Source organism: Morone saxatilis, unplaced genomic scaffold (genome assembly GCF_004916995.1).
Source record: "Morone saxatilis isolate NCDOM2014 unplaced genomic scaffold, NCSU_SB_2.0 Contig10, whole genome shotgun sequence".
Taxonomy (NCBI): Eukaryota; Metazoa; Chordata; class Actinopteri; family Moronidae; genus Morone; species Morone saxatilis.
In genome coordinates, this window is record NW_023339652.1 from 2,567,968 (window position 1) to 2,588,542 (window position 20,575).

General features: G+C 38.7%; 1 protein-coding gene across 1 annotated transcript in view; it reads left to right on the forward strand.

The window, feature by feature from the left end:
- The window catches only part of plxnb2a (plexin b2a), a gene marked incomplete in the record, with an annotated part of 172,717 nt that overhangs the window by 84,522 nt on the left and 67,620 nt on the right, over nucleotides 1–20,575 (forward strand).

Here is a 20,575-nt window from a genome sequence, read left to right on the forward strand (position 1 = left end):
TATACAGTAAGTGCTTTTTAAGGACAGTCAGAAGCTCCTACATCTGTTTCTAAAGTAAAAAATGAACTCCCAGCTCAGTTTCTGATTTTGTTTATTTATACAGAACATGATGAACACACATTATCCTTCTTCTTAATTTAACCCTGCAGATGGTTGAGTGCAGAAACTTCATCCACCTATCCTTTAATTCAAACTTACTGCCTATGTAATTACAAAGAAAAATCAATTTAAACTTCAACAGAAGCTGCACTTTCCACACCCTTTTTTTTTCCCACTGGCACTTGTTAAGGCGAGGTGGTATAAGTCGCCCAAATACTAAACACTAAACACTAAACAAACCCATTAATATATGACCTTTGCTGCTCTTTCTTTGCTAATGGATATTGTTTTCTTTCATAAAACAGCACAAACTCGTATAATGTTTGAAGAGGTGGCCCACCTTCGCTATAAAAACACTGCAGGAAACCCTGTGCAACACTTATTATGCAGTTATGATAATGCTTGCTGTATTTTTGGAACCATAGAGGTACTCAACTCAGCATATTTTAGTTTACCAGGACTAAGCTTTAGAGAATATTGGTTATTTTTATGGAGTGATTCTCATATTCAGTGTTCCTGTTTATGTCATTTTGAGCATTACTAAAGCAGATACCTCCACATTTTTACAGATTTTAAGTGTTAAAATCTTTCAGCGCTGCGAATATTCCCACACAAAGCCAGAACACCGAGTGTATAATGAGAATATTGACAACAAGAGTGAAAGAAAGAATTCGGAGTAAATGGAGGAATAAAAGCCAAGAAAGGACTAGAGGGTTTTTTGGCTTAGAGTCAACTTCACTACCACTGAACCCGTGTGTGTGTGTTGTGTGTGTGTGTGTGTGTGGTGTGTGTGTGTGTGTGTGTGTGTGTGTGTGTGTGTGTGTTGTGTGTGTGTGTGTGTGTGTGTGTGTGTGTTGTGTGTGTGTGTGTGTGTGTGTGAGAAACGGAGACCGAGGCGGAGGCAGCGTGCCATGCCTCAGCGTGTTAATTATGTAAATTGGTCATTAGGAACCCTTATGGGGGCTGGGATGAAACTGCCCAAACACAACACACACACAGAAAGAAACACACACGTGCAACTGGCTGCACATGTTAAGTGGGAAACAGGAAGAAAATTAGGGCAGTGGAAAAAGGAAAACTTTTCCTTGGACCTTTTGAGCAAAGCACTTCATCAGTAAAGTGTCAGTGTGGATGTGTTCCTGCTGGAGCACTAAAATCTGGCATATTAAATAAAAAAAAAAATTCCATATGCCACCAAATCACTTGAATTAATATCATTAGAAACAATATTCTGGTGTAAAAACTGGGCTTTGTTGCTAAGGACGGTGTCACCGGTGTCATTCTCTCGGCTTTCACTGTTTTATTTTTTTGTTGTAAAGAACATGGCGCATATTCACCACAGACATTGCCAATAAGAGTCTTCTCCAGATTTTGAAAATACAAACTGAACTCTCCACAGTGTAAAGAAAGGACTGGAGCCTTCATTAGTTGTGTTACCAACACGTGTTAGAAACTTTCCTCATGCATTTTTATCAGAAACACTTAACCCCAACGTGCTCTCTGTAAACACATACTGTATAGCCGTATTCACACATCCACTGCTACTCTGAACTTTTACCTCAAGCAACAACTACTTAAAGTAGCCAACAACACTCATCCTTTCTCTTTAAATTAAACAATATATGTGGTTTGTCCATGCCCAGAACACCACACATGGAAAAGAAACCAACATTGACTGTCAGTTGGAAAGCAAACAGCTGTCTCTGACCCATTTATCCATCCACCATCTTCGTCCCTACACAATCTTTATCACTCCAACTTCCTCCTTTGCTCCCGTCATAATTACTACATATTACTATGAACAGGTGTTGTTGGAGCATTTGCTGAAACAACCTTTACACATGCACTGCTACATTGAACTTATGTAGAAATTACAGAACTGTACGTGTAAATATAAACATCCAAATCAGTTGGACTGGACATTAAATCCATGTAATGTCTCATTAAGCATGTATAAATAGAGCAGGTCATTGTACCCAGGATTCACAGCGAACAAGCGGGTGTGTTGATGACGTAGCACGTGTAGCTGCTTTATACTCTGTGTATTACTTTCCACTCTTTCGTTGATATTGTGGATACGTCCAAATGCTTGTAGCATTGATGGCAACCTAAAAAACCTGTCTGAGAACGTGTCTGAAACGAATCTATGGTTGTCTGCTACATGTGAGAAAACGGCTTATGTGTCTATATCAAAGTGAGCACTACTAGTTTTTGGCTGATTCTTATATGTTAGAGTCACTATTTTAGAATTTGAGTGTGTTTAGGCAAAATTATCAAGTTAAATTCATATAAAATAACAAATAAATGGACAACCTAGCTGTGGCCCCGGTTGCTGTTTCGTAGTATTACTGATACTTGGTATTGTTGTGGTAAGAAATTGCCCTAGGACGCAACAATCCCAATAAAGAACTATCAGGTACCATAAAGCCCACTTTCAGACCTTTTCCACTAACAGGAAACAGCTCAATTCTAGTTCACACATCTAGTTTTGAAAAATATATATTTAAGAAATAAATGCTTTCCAGCTGGAACCAAAGTGGGCGTGTCATATTCCAAAGGTCAACCCTCTGTTGATGACGCATCCTCGATTAAAATGGTTCTGCCTAAATCTGGTGGAAATGCCGGCTGGTTCACGAGATAGCATTAAGGTTCCAAGAATCTGGAATAGGACCCTCTCAAGAACCAGAGCTAATTTGGTGGAAAAAACACTATTTGTGGTAGTTTGAGGCTCTTTATTGAATCTTTGTGAGTGTGGTTTAAGAAAAGCTTCCTTAAGCTTTTTTTTTTAATAGTGTTTTTGGACACATTAGCTCAGTGAACACTGTATGAGGAAGCATTGGGAAGTAATTAGCCCCCTGCTGATTGCAGTGCTAAAACTCTGTCTTGATGAATGGATCTGTCAGTGATCAGTGCAGGACTGCACTCCCTCTCTGTCTACAGTCACCTAGCCAGTGCTCAGCATAATGCACAGATATGAAACTGAAAGCTGTTGTTTTAGATCTTTTCCCCAATATACCTCACTCCCTTGGGCTTATATGAGGACTATTATCAATATTTCTGCCACAGTAGCAGCGCCACGGATACCAAGAGTCTTTCTCACTGAATCTGTAACTTTTGGTGATGTTTGGTACTGAGCACGCGGATCACGTATTTAATCCTGACTGAGCTTTGTGTTCTGAATTCAACACTATGAGGAAGAAAGAAAGAAAGGTCTATCATATTGTTTACCGGTGCTTGACAAATCAAATCAATCAAAACTTTCTTTTGTTTTGATTTCATCGCAAATGCTTGGTTAGCAATATCTTTACCTTGCAGTATCCAGTGATCCTGAAATCATAAGATATGATACGACAATAACGTCCAAGCTGGCAAGATTTATTGACATTCCTGTGTTGCATCCCTTCTTTCCCCTTTCTATACTTTCTTCTTCTTTGGAAAAAAAACGCTTTGTCAAGGGTTAATCCTACTTTCTAGGCCCATGAAAGACCACGTGCCATCTCAAAAATTGTTAGAGTACCACCGTTATAACCTGCATCGAACTACCTGTAGGCCGACCCTATTCAGCTACAGACAGTTCACACAGGATTTATTCTTAATAAGAAGATTATTTGTTGTTGAAAACCAGAGCTAATTTGGAGGAAAAGGGGGACTCTTGGTCTGCGCTTGTCTTTTTAAAAGTTCCCCTTTTGCAGTGTTTTTGAACCTTTCATTTTACCTTTGCTTACTATCTTGCCCTCACATTTTAGCTCATATCTCATCACGGACGGATGTGCGTGCTACGTGCATGAACGTGACTACGTAGCAGGCTGATATTGACATCCTTAGAGGATGAACCCTTTCCATCCTGGACACTCTATTAGCTTCCCTCTAGCCTCACCAACTGGCCAAAAGTTGGCCAAAAGTCAAAGCCAAAAGTTTATACATGAGATATTTCCTTAACTTATAGTCAGGTTGCCATGAAATAATCACATTTATTCCCCCCAGTGGATGAACCCTTTTGATCTGATTGACTTCCCTCTTGCACTTCACTCAGAATATCCCGTAATGAAGAGTTTGTCCTTTCTTCATTCACAAAAATCTGACTATTTGTGCTGTCAGTGTTTATTCACTACAGCGAATCCACCAACTGTAGCTAGTCTTCTGTAATTTTCCCTCAGTCTCTGTCCTCATCCCTCTCGTCTCTGTGTGTTCATGAGATGAAGTCATAAAGTTTTGGGGTAAACATGATTTTTTGGCTCGCGTTGAAAGATTTCCGACTCCAGGGGAAGCGTCTTTGATTCAATTTATGCTGCTCAGATCATCCCTCGCATCCTTGGGCTTTATGATATTTTGATGGGCATTTTTAAGTATTTTCTGACTCTTCATAGAGCATCAATCATGATTATAATTGGGAGATTAAAACTTTATTCTTGTCTGCAAAAGGCAGAGTTTGGCTCCGTGTATATCAGTTGCTTGAATTCTTGAATCTACCTCAGAATCAGCTTTACTGGCCAAGTATGTGAACACATAAAAGAACAAGTACAACAAAGCTGAACAAAGATAGGCAATCAGAAACATTTAACCAATGTACATACAAGTAAATGCAAAAAAAACCAAAAACAGAATTGTACATAAAACAGTGCAAAGAGTGCTGGAATAGACTAAATTATTCATGTATTTATTCCACATACTGTATATATGACATATGATGATATATACAGTACATTTATTGATGATGATACCTGTAGTTTCTAATCCATATACTCGTATATCAGAGATGATGGAAAAAGAAGCTTGCAAAGATTTACTGTCTCCCATCCACATCCCTCTCATGTCTCTTTTTCCCAACATTTGTCCATCTATCAGTTGTCTATCAATCTCGCCTCTTCTCTGTCAGTCTCTTCTTCCTCTTAGGTATTTATTGCTATCCATTTCTCTTTCCATCTGTCTCTTCCTCCCCGGCTGTCAGACGACTTAAGTGATAAGAAATGGCAGCCTATCAGTCACAGACTGTGTGTGTGTGTGTGTGTGTGTGAGAGAGAGTGTGTGTGAGTGTGTGTGAGTGAGTGCTTGGGGTTTTGTGTGTGTCTGTTTGAGTGTGTGTTGGCTGGGATCTCTAGCTGTCATAGTTATTTTCAGATGGATTGTCCTGAATCCCTTTAGAGCTCTCACTCTCTCTCACACACACTGATCTTTCTGTCTTTGGTTACAGTGAACTGACGGACAGGGAGAAAGAAACAAAGACAAAACACACACAACAGAGACATTCTTGATGTCAGATATGTCAAACAGCAGTTTAGTGAAGAGAAAAGACCCCCGCTGAGTCCCAGACAGCCTCTGGGAAACAAACTGTGACCTCTGACCTGTCAGACATTGTTTCCACTCTTTAAAACTCCCGTTAACAAACTTAACTACAACGTAGAAACTCTATTTCGCTCCTCCAGAGTTCATAACCTCAATCTCTCCGCCACCCTGAAGGAAAATTAATATCAACTTCTCTTTAAGTTATTTTTGAAGTTCAGCAGGGCAGAGAGGTAAGTTGCATATTTGGGGGTAGAAAAACATCAGAGGGGGGAAGGGCTTATCATTTTTAATTCAAAAAGCTCACCCATCAAGTCAAATCAATTGAGTGAGATGGATCCCTACAGAGCAAGTTTAATGGAAGTCAGAGAAAGCAAAGCTCTAATCTGCACTGCTGCACAAAAATAGCACCATTTATACTCTTTCCACAACAAAAGCTATTTCTGTCATTAAGGAGAAGTAATAGATGTGGAAATGTGCTGTTTGCTCTTTAAATGCACATTTGTTTTCTTGATTATCCTATTTTCCCACAAATTTGTAAACACATTATTTTAATCATTTTTTCACAAAGCATCTTTCAGTTCATCAGTATCTGCTGCTGTACTGCTATTATTATCATACTCTTCTGTTTATTGTTGATTGACAGGCAGTGTTATGCTAGTTTGTGCCATCTGTGCAGTTTTTTTTTTATCACATTGGCATATTCTGTTAATATTTACTTTGAGCCAGTCTGCTCATCAGTCTCACCTGGCTTTAAATATTATATTACAAGTATTTCTTATGTTTAAAGCAGCATTAATTGACTTTTTTTGGCCACTGGAGGACAACAGAAATGAGCTGTAAACGCCACACTGACATATTATCCAAGTTAATATGTGGAGCGTGTGTTAGCCATCAGTTACACATCCAGGATTAATGTTTATTTGGAGACGTGTTTCTGGCCGCCTGATGAATTTAAGTTTAATATTTAACAGTGGCTAGCTGTGCCTGTCTGCTGTTTGGTGTCGAGGAGGTAGTGTACAGTGGTTGCTGGCAACCTGGTCACTTTGCTGGACGCTGTAGGTATCCCTCTAGCAAGAAAAGAGCAAGAAAGTAAACATATGGAGGTGGGGGAATGGATGACTCAAGCAAACATAGTTAAACAAGTTATGTCAGGTATGTTACGTAACATTTTCCTAATCCTAACCAAGCAGTTTTTGTGCCTAGACATTATTTACTGTATTTTATTCAGTTATTTTATCCTATTTCCTTGTAAATTTCATGTGAAAATGTATTTTCAGTTTATTATTCTTTATCCTTATTTATTTCATGTATTATTTTTGCCTTCTTAATCTTTTTTATTTAGTTTTTAGTTTAGCTTTTATTTAACACTACTGTTTTAATTTATTTTGTGGCATTTTATTTTTAAAGCTACCTTATCTACCTAGTTTTTATTCCATTCTGTCTCATTATCGGCTTGTTAATCATCTCTGAAGCACTTTGAATTGATATAAACGGTACAAAAAGTGCTATTCAAATAAAGTTGAATTGATTGAACTTGACCAAGGAGCCCGCTGTCTTGAAATTACGTCAGAGTGGCATCTATAGTGTCATATTTTTAAGCGTAGGGCCACTGACAAAGCGGCAGTATTTGATGAGTTGTTGTTGAAGTTGGGGGCCAAAAAACCAAAACAATGAGCTAAAAGAAGCTATAAAGCTCTGTAGAGTTAAGGGGAACTGCAAAGTAGAGTGATAATCAGCGACTTCTTTCATATTTCATAAAGTCAAGAGACCCATTGTTAATATAAAAATATTGATTTGTGTAGCTTTAAAGTTCATAATGCTTCAAACGTATTTCTACAGATTATATCTCGGGAGAGGAGATGAACTCAAACTAAGATCCAAAAGGGTTTTACTTAATGTTTCATGACCTTCCACGTGTCTGCCTTCTCGTTTGCATCCCCTTTGCATGCACCACATTTAGCCTTTTTTGGAGATGTGCAGGAGAGAAAAAGAAGTGTCTGAATCAAGAGAGCGATTCAAAGCGTTTCTCTTCATGTAATCAAATAGTCAAGAGTTATTAAAAGTAACACAAAGCAGAACTCAGGGAGCAAAAAGAACCAGGACAGACCGTCATTCGATTTGTTGCGATCATTCATTCATTCATTTCAACCGTACTAATGAACAAAGCTTTTACTGTGTGATTTGAAGCACTAAAGGTAGACGGATTATGAATGTTCAGTCTTAGTGTGGTAAATCTTTACAGACAACACTTAAGCTAATGCTACCTGCTGATTTAAATATGCATAGATGTCTGGATAAGCATCAGCTGGCCTCTTTGTTGAGTCACTGATCTTCTTGGACAGGGGGGAAGACTGAGGGATGAGCCTCATTTATGAAGGTATCACAAACGTTCAGGTTCAGCCAAGGTCACAAAATAATTATCAGACGTGTCTATAAAACGAAGGCGTGTATAAAATGTTCTTGCATAATGTTGCTCATCAGGGTCAAGATGATATATACCAAAACTCATAAAATCATATAGTTGACACAGACTTCAGTAACATGAGCCATTAAACATAATAAAAATATGGTTCCCACATTAAAGTTTCTCATGTTTGGAAGAGAGTTTCTTTATGTAAGTTAAAACTTTTATGAGCCAACATGGAGCTGCATGGAGCTTTATAACTGGTTTACTTACTGGTATCTATTACATGTTTTTCTGGAGAAACTATTTTGAAACTGGACAAGGTGAGTCACTTGATGTACCTCGTCATGTTTTATAATCTCCTGGAAACTATAATGGAAATGAAACTTACACAACATTGGTAGCGCAGATACTGGAAATACTGATCTTTATGTGGCAAACATTCTTCTACTGAATGATCTTTGAAAGTTCTAAGTAATTATATTTCTTTGAGAATATGCCAGTTTATCAACAACTTAGTTTATTTGTGGGATAACAGACTGATAACAGAACAGATAACACAAAGGTTTTTGATGTGCAGTCTTTGGTATGTTTCCAGATGTAGCGACCATCCAGATGTAACACGTCTTTAGATCTCGTAATTGCTGATTTAAAAAATATTCTTTTAAGTCTGCATGACTGTGCAAGTTCACTTTAAGTGGGAATTATCCAGTAAAGGCCACGTTAGGACCTTAAAAACCCCTTTATCACATGCCAGGCCCATAAAAGCCATGTTGTTACAAGCTTCAAGAGTCAGTCTCCCTCCCAGAGTTCATGACCCCCTGAGAAAGATTCCCTCAATGAAAGGGAAGTTGTTGGCAGCCGACACGGCAGGAAATGAGCGTCTTCATGCTTCTCTGGCTGTTAATGGAGACAAATTTGATGCACTGTTGAACTTGACCCATTTCTGTGGATTGTTTACCAGCAGCTTACTATATGTAATCACTACATTAAGGGTTATGCACTGTTTGTATACACTGAAGACATTTCAGGAGAGAGTGTTGTACCAACATTTCTGTCCTGTATATGAAAATAGGTGGATATTGTTTTGGACTCTTTCACTACTAGTGGAAATATGATTTTGGCAGCAGTAACACAGTGAGACATTTATAGATAACAAACATTGAGGTATATAAAAAAACGTTGCAAACATGCTTTGAAAGAACATATTGAATATGTTTTCCTATCTGTTTAAAGCATTTAAAAACGTGTTAACACTTGGTTAAGGTTATAGAAAGACTGTGTTCTTAGTTAAATATACAAAAGGTGAACACTTATTTGAAGCTCAAGATGTTACATGTATATTGTATTAACAGGTAACGAACCACAATCTTCCACTCACTTTAATTGAACTGTTTTTCTGTTGCCGAACTGGATGTGAACCCAATCTCAAAGTCAAAGTCGTGCTCTTTGTCATGCGGTACAAAAATGTAGCTTCCTTCACTCAAACTGTGAACATAATCAGGCAGCAATTATGTTTCCAATCAAAATGTAATTGGAAAGCAAATTAGTCGTATATAAACGATTGTTCTAGGAGGAAGGGTTGTCATACCAGTATATACTGGAAGTAAACGCTCTGTCAAAGCTTTTACAGATTTTTTTAAGAGGATAAATGTCTGTAATTCTTAAAAATATATTGAGTACTTTCAGAAAAATTCAGGGATTTAGTTCAGATAATTAATGGGCCTCTTTTTTGGATGTATTTTTAAGTGTAATTGACCCTGCTGATAAATAAGCAATTCAGCGAAGAGAGGTTTTCAGTGTGTAAATACTACACCACTTTACACTCTTTAAAAGCCTCAGATAGGAAGTTGTTTCTGTCCGCAAATCAAAGACATTTCTACCAAAAGATTTGTACATTAAATGGAACCTTTTAGTGGGTTATAAAAGCATTAAATATAGCAGTAGTGATTTTGAGACCATTTCAAACGTGTGCGCTTTGATTTGAATGTCAAAGCCTCAGAGACTGTATGTCATGACTGTTGTAGATAAAATCTATATGAGCCCAGTATAATTTAAATTATATGTCATGTGGCACCTCATAGGGAGTGGATCAAAGCCTCCTTTGCTGGTCGGAAAATAGCAGAAACAGCCCTTCCCCCAGCATCCTCCTTCTCTTCCTCCTCTATATCTTTCCATCTGACTTGTCTATCACCTTCTTATCCCCCATTCCCATCTCCAATCGTTCCCTTGTTTTCTACGAAGGTAACCTGAGAGAGGAATGAGGGGGAGGTGGTGGAATGAGATTCACAATGCAAGCGGGAAAAGATGGTGAGAGATAGTGAAAAGGGCGAGATGGAAAGAAAGGGCAAGGACAGGTAAGAGACGAGCTGAAATTAAACCCAAAGTGAACAAGTATGAAAGTTCGACAGGGCGAAAAGAAGAGAAAACGGTGAAGAAACTGAGAGTATATGAGGAGGAAAGATAAGGTTGCAGGGTGAGAAAGGGTAAGTGGAGGGTGAAGACGAGAGAGGTGATGGAAAGTAAATGAAATAAAGAACACCTATGGGAGTTGAGACTGATATACAGAGCTGGCATTGTACTTTTATTAAAAATCACATATGTGGACCACCTCTGATGATGGATGATCCTGTTTGATTGATTGGAAATTTATTGTAGAATTTTTCTGGTTGTCTGTGGTTATTTGATTTTGCCAATATAGGCCAGCCCTGCCTCAAAGCTGTGATATACGACTAACCAGGGTTAAGACTGCACATTTTCATCAGCAGCTTTCTCTGTAGTCAGTGTTTCCCTCGTCTCTACGTTCATTGCCTCAACCAAAGTTGACATTTTTCCTTTTTATTAGCATCTGTTTATGTTTTGGTACAGGAACACGCAGCAATTCGAGGCATTAGTCTTTTTGGTTCAATGAATAATGAAGTATTGTTTTATTGTTATCAAAATTCGGGTATAATGTCAGCACTTGTATCTTTAAAAAACATATTAATAATTAGATGTTTTTCATCTTTCTTACATTTAGTTTTCCTGCGTTTTGCTCTTCTTTTGCTTTCCAACCAGCTTTTAGAGACCTTCATGTCTCTCTCGCTATCTTAATGGTGAAGAGAAGGAGGTCATACAAAATTGGGGGCGAAAAAGATAATGAGTGATAGACAACAAGAGAGAGTGGGGCGGAAGAAAAGCGTGGAAGAGCGGGGGATAGATGGGTGAAAATGAAAGAGAAAAGTAGGAATTGCGACCAATAAGAGAGAGAAGAGTAACCTTTTCCTTCAGCTACTTCCATAATTGGATTTTTACTTTCGGCTGTGTGTGTGTGAGTGTGTGTGTGAGTGTGAAACAACTCCTGTTCCTCCTCTCAAGACGATGGATCAGATAGAGGCTAGAGAAAATGACCAATTCCTCTCTCTCCCTCTCTTTCTCNNACAGACACACACAGACACACACAGTCACACACAGACACACACTGAGACACACACTGAGACACAGTTGAAAAGTTCATAACACGCACAAAGTCAATACACACTGTGTTATTTATAGCCCTAGTGTTTTTATAATTACAAAGCGGCTACGTGATATAGATTTTGTAAATTTACGATGCGGGCCGGCTTTGTGCAGCAAAATGAATCACAACCTGAGTGTTTGTTCTGTGAACTTTGTGCAGCTGAACTTTCTGTGTTTGTCTGTCGGCTGTTTATTCATTCAGGGCTTTTTTTAGTCATGCATCATGTGTGTGAAATCGCGGCTGGCAAGGTGTGAAGAAAATTACACACATGCATCTCACCAGCCTCAACTATGTAGGTTACATGATTAGGCTCGACTGCCACGCTGTAATGTCCTCATGCTCAAATGTATACAGCTTTCATTTTCATAATGTTACAGAAAATGGAGCATTACCGCTCTACTCCACTCTGTTATAAGACCCCAAAGTAACATCCATCCATTCTTTGTCTTCAACTTACCCGGTGTCGGGTCGCAGTGGCAGTAACCAAGGTAGTCCAAATGTCTCTCTCCAAAGCTCCTCCTGGCAGGATGTTCCCAAGCCAAATGACATACTGCATGTAATCCCTCCAGTGGGTTCTGGGTCTACCCACATAGCAACATTTGTCTGGCCCATACACTTGCCTAAAGACGGCAATGAATTACGGACCACATGTGGGCCAGATCTGGTAGCCACATATGGTCCATGACATGTCCATATTTCAGCCAACTGAAACCTGTCTTGTACCAACTGTCTATTTATTAGCTGTTCATTTCTCACATCAGAGTTACAAACATAACATTTGGATAGCTGGCTCGCTTGCTAGCTGTTGGTCAGATGACATTACGCAAGCATAGCATATCTAACAGCTAGCTAGCTAGCCAGTTAGTTGGCCATATCACCATAATTCATTCCTGTATCTAGGCCAAGTGTAGGTGGACTGTGCGTGCCAGACCAATTTTACTTTGTGAGAACCAGTTGGATGTACTCAGAAAACTTCCAAAGAAAGGCGCCCAGGAGGATCCTTATCAGATTCTTGAACTGCCTCAACTTGCTCCTTTGGAGGCATAGGAGCTGCAACGCTGCTCCCTCTAGATGTCCGATGTCCTCACCTTATCTCTAAGGCTGAGCCCAGCCACCCTACGGAGGAAATTTATTTCAACCGCTTCTATCCGTGATCACATTCTTTCAGTCACTACTCAAAGCTCTTTTACCCTCTCATGTGAACTAGCCCCAGTGTGTGCTGAAGGTCATATTCTGATGAGGCCAACAGAACCACATCATCTGCAAAGAGCAGAAAAACAGCAAGTACCAATCATCTCTAATTACAATAATATCAAGTATTTTTGTCGTTACATATAAGCATGAAATATGACAAACTTACACTGTTGTCAACTCTTCACAACAATAAAAACAAAGCACCAAACTCACATCTAGTTTTTCCTGCTGTATGGAAGCCTGGGTTTACTCTATCAGAAAGATAAAGGCACTGAAAGGAAAGTGAAAAAACAAGTAAAGCAAAAGATAACAGTGAAGTTGGAAGGACTGCAGCCTCAGACCACTGGAGTGTAAAAAAATAAAAAATCTCCTTGTTTGTTATCAGAAAAGTTGAGAAGGGAAATGGTGGCAGGAGGGATGACAGGAGTGAAAACAGCAGATGGCAGAGAAGAAAGACAGAAAGGCAGGACTTTTTTTTCTAGTTTTTATTTTGATTTTCCTTGAGTTGCACAAAATCACTTCCAATGCTCTCCTTATTGTTATTCTTTGTTTGTCTGTTTGTTGATTCGCAGGTTGTCTCAAAAACTGGACACATTTCAATGATATCTGGTAGAAATATATAAGACTATGGGCCAAAAAAAAAGTGATTAATTTTTGGTGGAGATCCAGGATTGTTTTGGAAATTAGGGCATTTTCTAAATGCTTATTTTCTCCCAAACTACTGGTCTTACTTGAATTAAAAAAACATTTTCTGTCATTAAAGCAACATAGCGTAAAGTGCAGGCTTGGCAGGGATATGCACTCAGAGGACTTTTTAATCGTTAGGTTGTTTGTTCTGTGAAATTTCTGTTTCAAAAACATCATTAGCAACAAAAAGGTTTGAAGTTGAGTGTGGGTCAGACTAACTTTGAAATGTGTCCTTTTCCTGTATTAATCTGAGAGTGCAGTTCGACCTTTGATGATTTTAATAGTAGTTTGTTTTTCGGTTTGTCACTGTTGCTGAAATAAGAGTAAACTTCAATTAATAGACCAAAAGCAAAAACAAGCATGCAATATAGTCACTGTTAAGTTATTTACAACACGTACATATTGACCTTTTCTTATCTAATAAGTACTTTTGAGAAGATTCCCTCAAACATTAATCAATTAATAGTAAAAAATTAAGGATGTTAAGTATATTAGTAGTTTAGTTGTCCATAAAAGTCTTGTGCTTGGGTCAACAATGCTTTTAGCTCAGTCCTTACATCAGCATGCTCCCAATGACAAGGCTAACATGTAGTTGTTAAGCAGGTGTAATGTTTGCCATGTTCACCATATTAGTAAAGTAAAGTAGCATTAAGTTTTTTCTGCTACAGACGAGGCAGCTAAGTTTGCTCTCAAATAAAATGTCATTTTTTGATCATGCATCAGTCTTTCCTTTCACTTTTTGAAAGTGCAGTTGGCAAAACAATCAGATTTGAAAATCTAGGAAAACCAAAAAATGATTTAAACTTTCAAAAAGTATGAAATTCAGATTGTGTCGAACTGGGATGAAAAGGGGATGAAGAGAGAAATGAGAAAGTAGCTCACTCTAGAGTTTTGTTCCTGTATGAGATATTATGCAATAGTCCATATTGAAGATAATAGTCGGATAACAAAGTGCAGTAATGATATGATATATGAAATCCGCAGCAGGAAACTAATATCCAGCTGTTATCGCCTGCCAAGTTGTAGAGGAGAAATGAAGGAGAAACTTTATATTAAAAGACCCTGCAGCGCTCTGTGTCTATCTCACTTCATATTCCAAGTGAAATCTGCTCAATAATGCAACTTTGACTTCTGCTTATTAAAGAGATGCTTCTCTCTGCTTCCTTTCTTTGTCAATGTGGCAACTCACTAAAAACAAGATTTAAATGTGATGAAATAAACTCAGGACTTGTTGCGAGAGTATGGCCAATAACAGGTGCTAGCAAACTGTTCCCCGTTTTACATTTTCAGCAGTTAGAGAGCAACATTAACATTCGGAGTTGTCCACCTGTTGTCCAATGTTCATTGTCCTTATAGCTTTGGTACACCCCATTTCTATCAATAAGGCAAGGCTAAATAACTCTCTGTATAATGCAATGTAGATCAATAGCACCACAATCTGTAGCCTCTAAAATGATCATAAAGTTGAATCAATAACTCAAATGTTTTCAACAAAAACATAATTGTCATTAAGGTAGGATTTATTGCAGGACTGTTATATTAGACTGCATTGGTTTTAGCTAGGTGTGCCTAATTAACTGGCAACTGCATGTCCTTAAATCAATATTTTTATATTAACGATGGATCAAATGGCTATGTATAACATGAAAGGGGTCGCTCAAAGCTTCAAGCTCTTCATCTTCTAGCTCATTGTTTTTGGTTTTGCGGCATGCAACTTTAATGTTAAGGTCTGCCGCTCTCATAACTTTGTTTCCAGCTGTTTTCAGTGATAAAGCTCTAAAAGAAACCACTGTACACTACCTGCTCAGCACCCTACGGCAGACAGACAGTTAGAGACTAACTTGTGAACATACAGGAGCTTTTATCATCTGAAGAGCAAGATATTTCCTTCAGGAGTCGGTGAAGACCCAAAACAAAGCTAAAAGAGAGTGAATAGTATACTTCAAATGGACACAAACAAGGCTCCAAATGAATGTTCAAATAACTGCTGCTTCTGCTGCCCCCAAATGGCCCCACAAAAATTCAATTATTGGGGGTCTAAATATTTAAAACCCCATCCGTCTCAATCGGAGGGAGATAGACAAGTGTAGTTCAATGAAGGATCAGTAGAATTTTTAAAAAGGTAAATCCACTCCATAAAAAGGTAATTAAATGAATATCTACCTGAAGGTTATGTATCTAAAATATTGAAGGCTTTCTGCAATTATTGCCCATCCTCTCATGAATTCAGTCAGATGTCCTCCTCTACATTTATGCTGTACTGAATCTTTCCATCATTGCTTGTGGTGTTTTCCACCCACAGGACGGCCACACTGTGTTTTGTTTATTGCAGCTCTCTCTGTATAACCTCTAAGACTCTGCAGTGCCAAAAATCCCACGTTGGTTCATATTTAATTCATATTTTATATGGATGCATGTTTTTCTGTCTGCCTCTCTCAGGGGTCTGCAGCTCCTACACAGCGGTCAGTGTGCTGCTTTCTCTCTCCTTCCAGTCACTTGTCACCTTCCTCTCCTTAATTCGGCTTTTCATGTCGGGACCCCCCTCTCCTGTTTTCTCCTGGAGCAGAGGTCTTCAAAGACAAACCTACACTGACCCTCTCCTCCTCTGTTCTCCTTAGCTCCCAGCTCATCTTCCTCTATCCTTTTTAACTTGCCAACAAATGAAAGGTCTTCACTGACCTCCCTCTTTTCCCTTGTCTCCCTCTCTAACCTTCTGAAATTCTGCAAACTATCTAACCGGCATCTCCCTGGGAGTTTGTGTATGTGTCTATATTTACACACAGAAAAGACCAAGTCAATTGAAGGACCAATTTTCTTTACTGCAATGAAGTGCTTGGAGAGAAAAATAGCAGATTTAATCTCACAAACAGCAGAATAGTAGAGAAAGCAGAGAAAGAACTTGAAGTAAGTCATCAAAGGGCCAAAGTTAGCTCAACAAGTAGCTGCGTAATGATTAATCAAGATAATAATCAGCTGTTAAAATTGTTGAATTTGTCTGTAAATTACAATTTTTTACAGTCCAAGGGACGTTCATCTGTCTTGTTTTGTAAGGCCAACAGTCCAAACTCCAAACATTAAAAATGATATCAAACCAGAGGAAAAGCACAAGATATTTGCATATAAGAAGCTGTAACAGCAAATACAAGTGAAAAGTGGGGTACATTAATGTCTGAAGAGAACATTTTATGGCAATGCATCCAATAGTTGTTGAGATATTTGAGTCTAGACCAAAGTGACAGATCAACAGACTGAAATTGCCACATCTAGAGCCTTAGAGCACAGGTAAAGATTTGTTTAGGAGAAAACCTAAAAAACCTTTCTGTTTCTTGAAGTAAGGTATCAAAAAAAGTATCATTCTGCTTTTAGGACCAAGACTCAAGACAAATGTGATGTCAAACATTCAGTCAAATCTGAAAACATTCATCCTGAATAAACTTCCATCAGAAATTATAGAAAAAAGATTCTTCAGAACTTGCCTAAGAATCATCCCGTTAAGTTTTATAAAGTATTAATGTCCTCCAGTGATGGTCCGTATATTCATGGGTACCATGCAAACAGGAACTGCTAATAAATTCGGCATACTCTTAATGGGTTTAGTGGAAAATTGTGCCACGATTCAAAGTAAGTGCCAGACATTACTGAGAGTGTCCCATCAAAATGGTTGGTCCTGGAACACCTATACTAAACCTGGGGACATATAAAAAAACGACTCAATTGATGGCACTTCTGAGTAACCTCACGTAAGAGATGTACTGTAGGGACTCAGCCAAAACTGATTTAAAAAAAGAGCTCTGACGGTCAAATTAATGTTGTTTTTTTTTAATGGCTCATAACCATAAGCATGTCTACAGAGAAAGACCCTGCCATCTATATAATTAACAATCATGACAGCTCATAAAGACATAGCACAGTGTGCAACAAAGTAAAACATGAAATTGGAATAAAAGGCAAAGACATGATAAGCCTTCTTAACATACATAGACATAGAGTCTGCTGCAGAAAATGAAAGTAAAAGGCCACCCAGGAAAGGAAGTCGTGGGTGGTCAAAGTCAAAGACGGATCCCTGTATGGGTATCTGTTGGGATAAAGCAATAAAAATGGACAGTAATATGGACAATGACTTTTTAAATAAGAAAACAGATGTGACAAAGAGAAACGTGTGCTGGAAAGATCGGACTGTGACCACCGCCAAAAAACACTATCTCAATAAAAACATGAAGGAATTTAAGCACTACTAAGCAATTTGTTTGGCCAGAAAAAGAACATATATGTTAGAAATTAATTTTTGAAATTTTTTAAATATATATAATTCACATTTTAGAGATGTTCTGTAGGCTGGTGAAGAGCTACTGTATCCAGGACAGAACATAAAGAATTCCTCAGATGTTTATAGGACTAATAATAACACCAGTTTCAGTACAGTTCAGTGTTTGAATGGCAGGAAGATGTACAGTTAAATTATGCCCCCTTAAATAAATAAATATGAATAAAATACATCAAAATTCATTAGGAGTTTAAAAGTGTTCATAGATATCTGAAGAACATCAAAGGTGAACATGATTTGAGTTGGACAACTGCATACAAGAGTGAGTCATCAGCATACAAATTTGAAAGATTGAGAAATAATATTCTTTATGTAGATTGTAAATAGAGCTGAAACAATAGTATATTACAATAGTGTATATATAGAGCTGAAACAATAGTATATTGATTGATTAGTAAATTAAGTAATCAAGTAAAAAAAGTTGTTCACAATTTTTCTAATCAATACATCATTTAAGTAATATATCAGAAAAAATTCTCTGGTTCCAGCTTCTCACGTGTGAATATTTACAGTTCTTTTTGTCTTCCATGGTAAATGGTATATCGGTAATGTCTGAGTTTGCTGAACAAAAGAAGCTGTTTTAATCAATCAATTTGGACTTAATTGGTAGATCATTCAATAATAAAAAAAATGTATCATTAGTTGCAGCCCTAATTCTAAATAACACAAAAACACAACCTTGTGGTACCCCCTGAGTTATTAAAAGTTGTAGTTAAATGTATTTTTGCCACCTAAAACAATCAATGTACGCTATATTAAGAATATTTTCCCCGTTTTAAACTGAACTAACATGCTGTTTCTTGTCCAGAAAATGTATGATACAATCACCACTACCATCATCACTTCTTCACCCGAATTGCAGAAAACGGCTGCACTGGCCGTGTGTGTGTGGTGTGTGGCCTATTCATTTCCATAGTTCCTGACTAGGCCTCTGTGCTTCCTCCAACGTCCTATTCTAGTGTTATCTCAACACAAACACACAGAAAGTGGGTATAATGGCCCCGGCCAAGGATAACAGGACAGTGCAGAGGCAAGTCCTAGTCATAACATCCCTACTGTACATACTGTGCTGGTAGCTCTTTGTGTGTGTGTGTGTGTGTGGTGTGTGGTTGTGGTGTGAGATGTAACCCAGGATAACCTCACCCCTTCTCTGTAACACACATACTGTCTGTTCTTCTTCGAAACTTAATTCTCTGTCTCCCTTCCTCACCTTGTCGTCTTATCTGAACTCTTACAGTTCTCAGTCTCTGTCTCTCTCTCTCTCTCTCTCTCTCTCTTTCTCTTTCGTTCCCACAGTGTGCAGTGGTGTAATCAGCGCTTCATATTGTAACAAGAGATTAGCGCTGCTCAGCTAAAAATCACAATCTGCCCTGTCAGATACCACAGCTAGCACAGGCTGTATGACACACACACACACACACACACACATTCTCACACTATAATATAGAAAAGTGCTACCTGCAGTGCCTGCGACAAACCTCTCCATAATTGGTGTCTTCTCTCATATTATCAGACTTTACAGCAGCTCTTTTATAATTACCAGGGCAGTCTAATAACTGCAGCCCTTCACTGTGAGGAGACATTATGATACTGCTCTAAATTCCCCGCGCTCCTTGTGTCCCCTACAGCTAAACTGATATTGAACTGAAACAGACCTCGGAGGTCATCTAACCTCTTTGTTAGTGGGACCGGCTTAGCTTGACTCCACTTTGGCTTTACAGCAGGGCAGGGCTGGACTGGGATAACAATTCAGGCCAGGTATCGCACGTCAGCCCAGACCAATCTCCACACATCTTTTACTTTCATTACTGCACACAAACACTGCTTCAACAAAACATCAGACAACCACTTTTTTAAAGAGTTAGTCAATTCCACTTCCATAATCAAGGCTACAGGAATATATATTCATATATATCTATATATAGATATATATGTGTGTGCCCTTTTGGAGTGTTTTTTTCACTTTTCACATTTCTTCAGAGCTCTGAATGGATTGTTTTTATCATGATGAAGATCTGGTAGTAATTGGAGTGACCTCCACCTGACAGAAAAGAGTTTTCAGGTCGATACACATCTGCTATTTCCTACATCATGAAGTGTTGATGCCATTTATTTGTTTTTTAAAACATAGAATCAACTAAGGAAGGGCAGTTGTGATATGTTGTGCCCCTGCTAGCATTGCTGCTGGGTTAGGCGCACTCCATGCACAGACTGAATTGTGTGTTTGTGCACGTGTGTGACAGGCGAAGGGGCTGGCGGTTTCGAGGGACTATAGCTTCCCCGTGTTGTTTTCGCTTTGATTTACCCATTTCATTGTGCATTCTCTCGATGGCCAGTCCGAGCCTGCAGCAGGGATAGCCGCTCTGACCTGCTGTGTTGTGGTCTGCGGCCAGCCTGTGGTCTTGCAAACCGAGCCACGTCTTATGCTAAACCGATGGCTCAAAGCATGTGTGCTGTGACTAGATAGAAAGCTGTGTTCTGCTCTCGTAGGTTGTAACGGACTCCCAGAGGTTTAGTTTCACTCCTGAGTTCCCGTTTGTACTTTTTAGATATCAACCTTAATACTTTCACATACACTTAAGTCAGCGCTTACAGTTGGCTTTCTCTGGTAAGATTTAAATGCCATGCAAGTAGGAAACCTGGCAGGGGCCGGGCAGCTAGATTTCTCCTAGAGAACTGTTTATTTTGGCAAAAAGATGTTGGCGTTAAGTGTGTTTACATGAAGACCAGGATGAGTTTAGGTGAAATTTGACAGTTTAAAATAGTGTTTTGCATATTGTTCCTTTGCTTGCAGAATGATGTGCAGAGTTTGTTCTTGCATTTATCTGCTGAGGAGGGAACGTTTCTCTGTGTTTTGTGACATCGCAACTAGTTTGGAGCCAGTAATGGTCCAGTATGCAACTTACGCCGGGTACACGCTATGATGGGCTGATAATAACCCGACCTGACAGACGTAAGGCGTCAGGCGACAATTGCTGGTTTTACCCCGCGTTGTGAATCAAAGTGGAGGGCAACCGACGCCTAACAGACTCCTAAAGCCAGTCTCTAGCACCTCCTTCCTGATGACATCACACAGGTTGTGAAA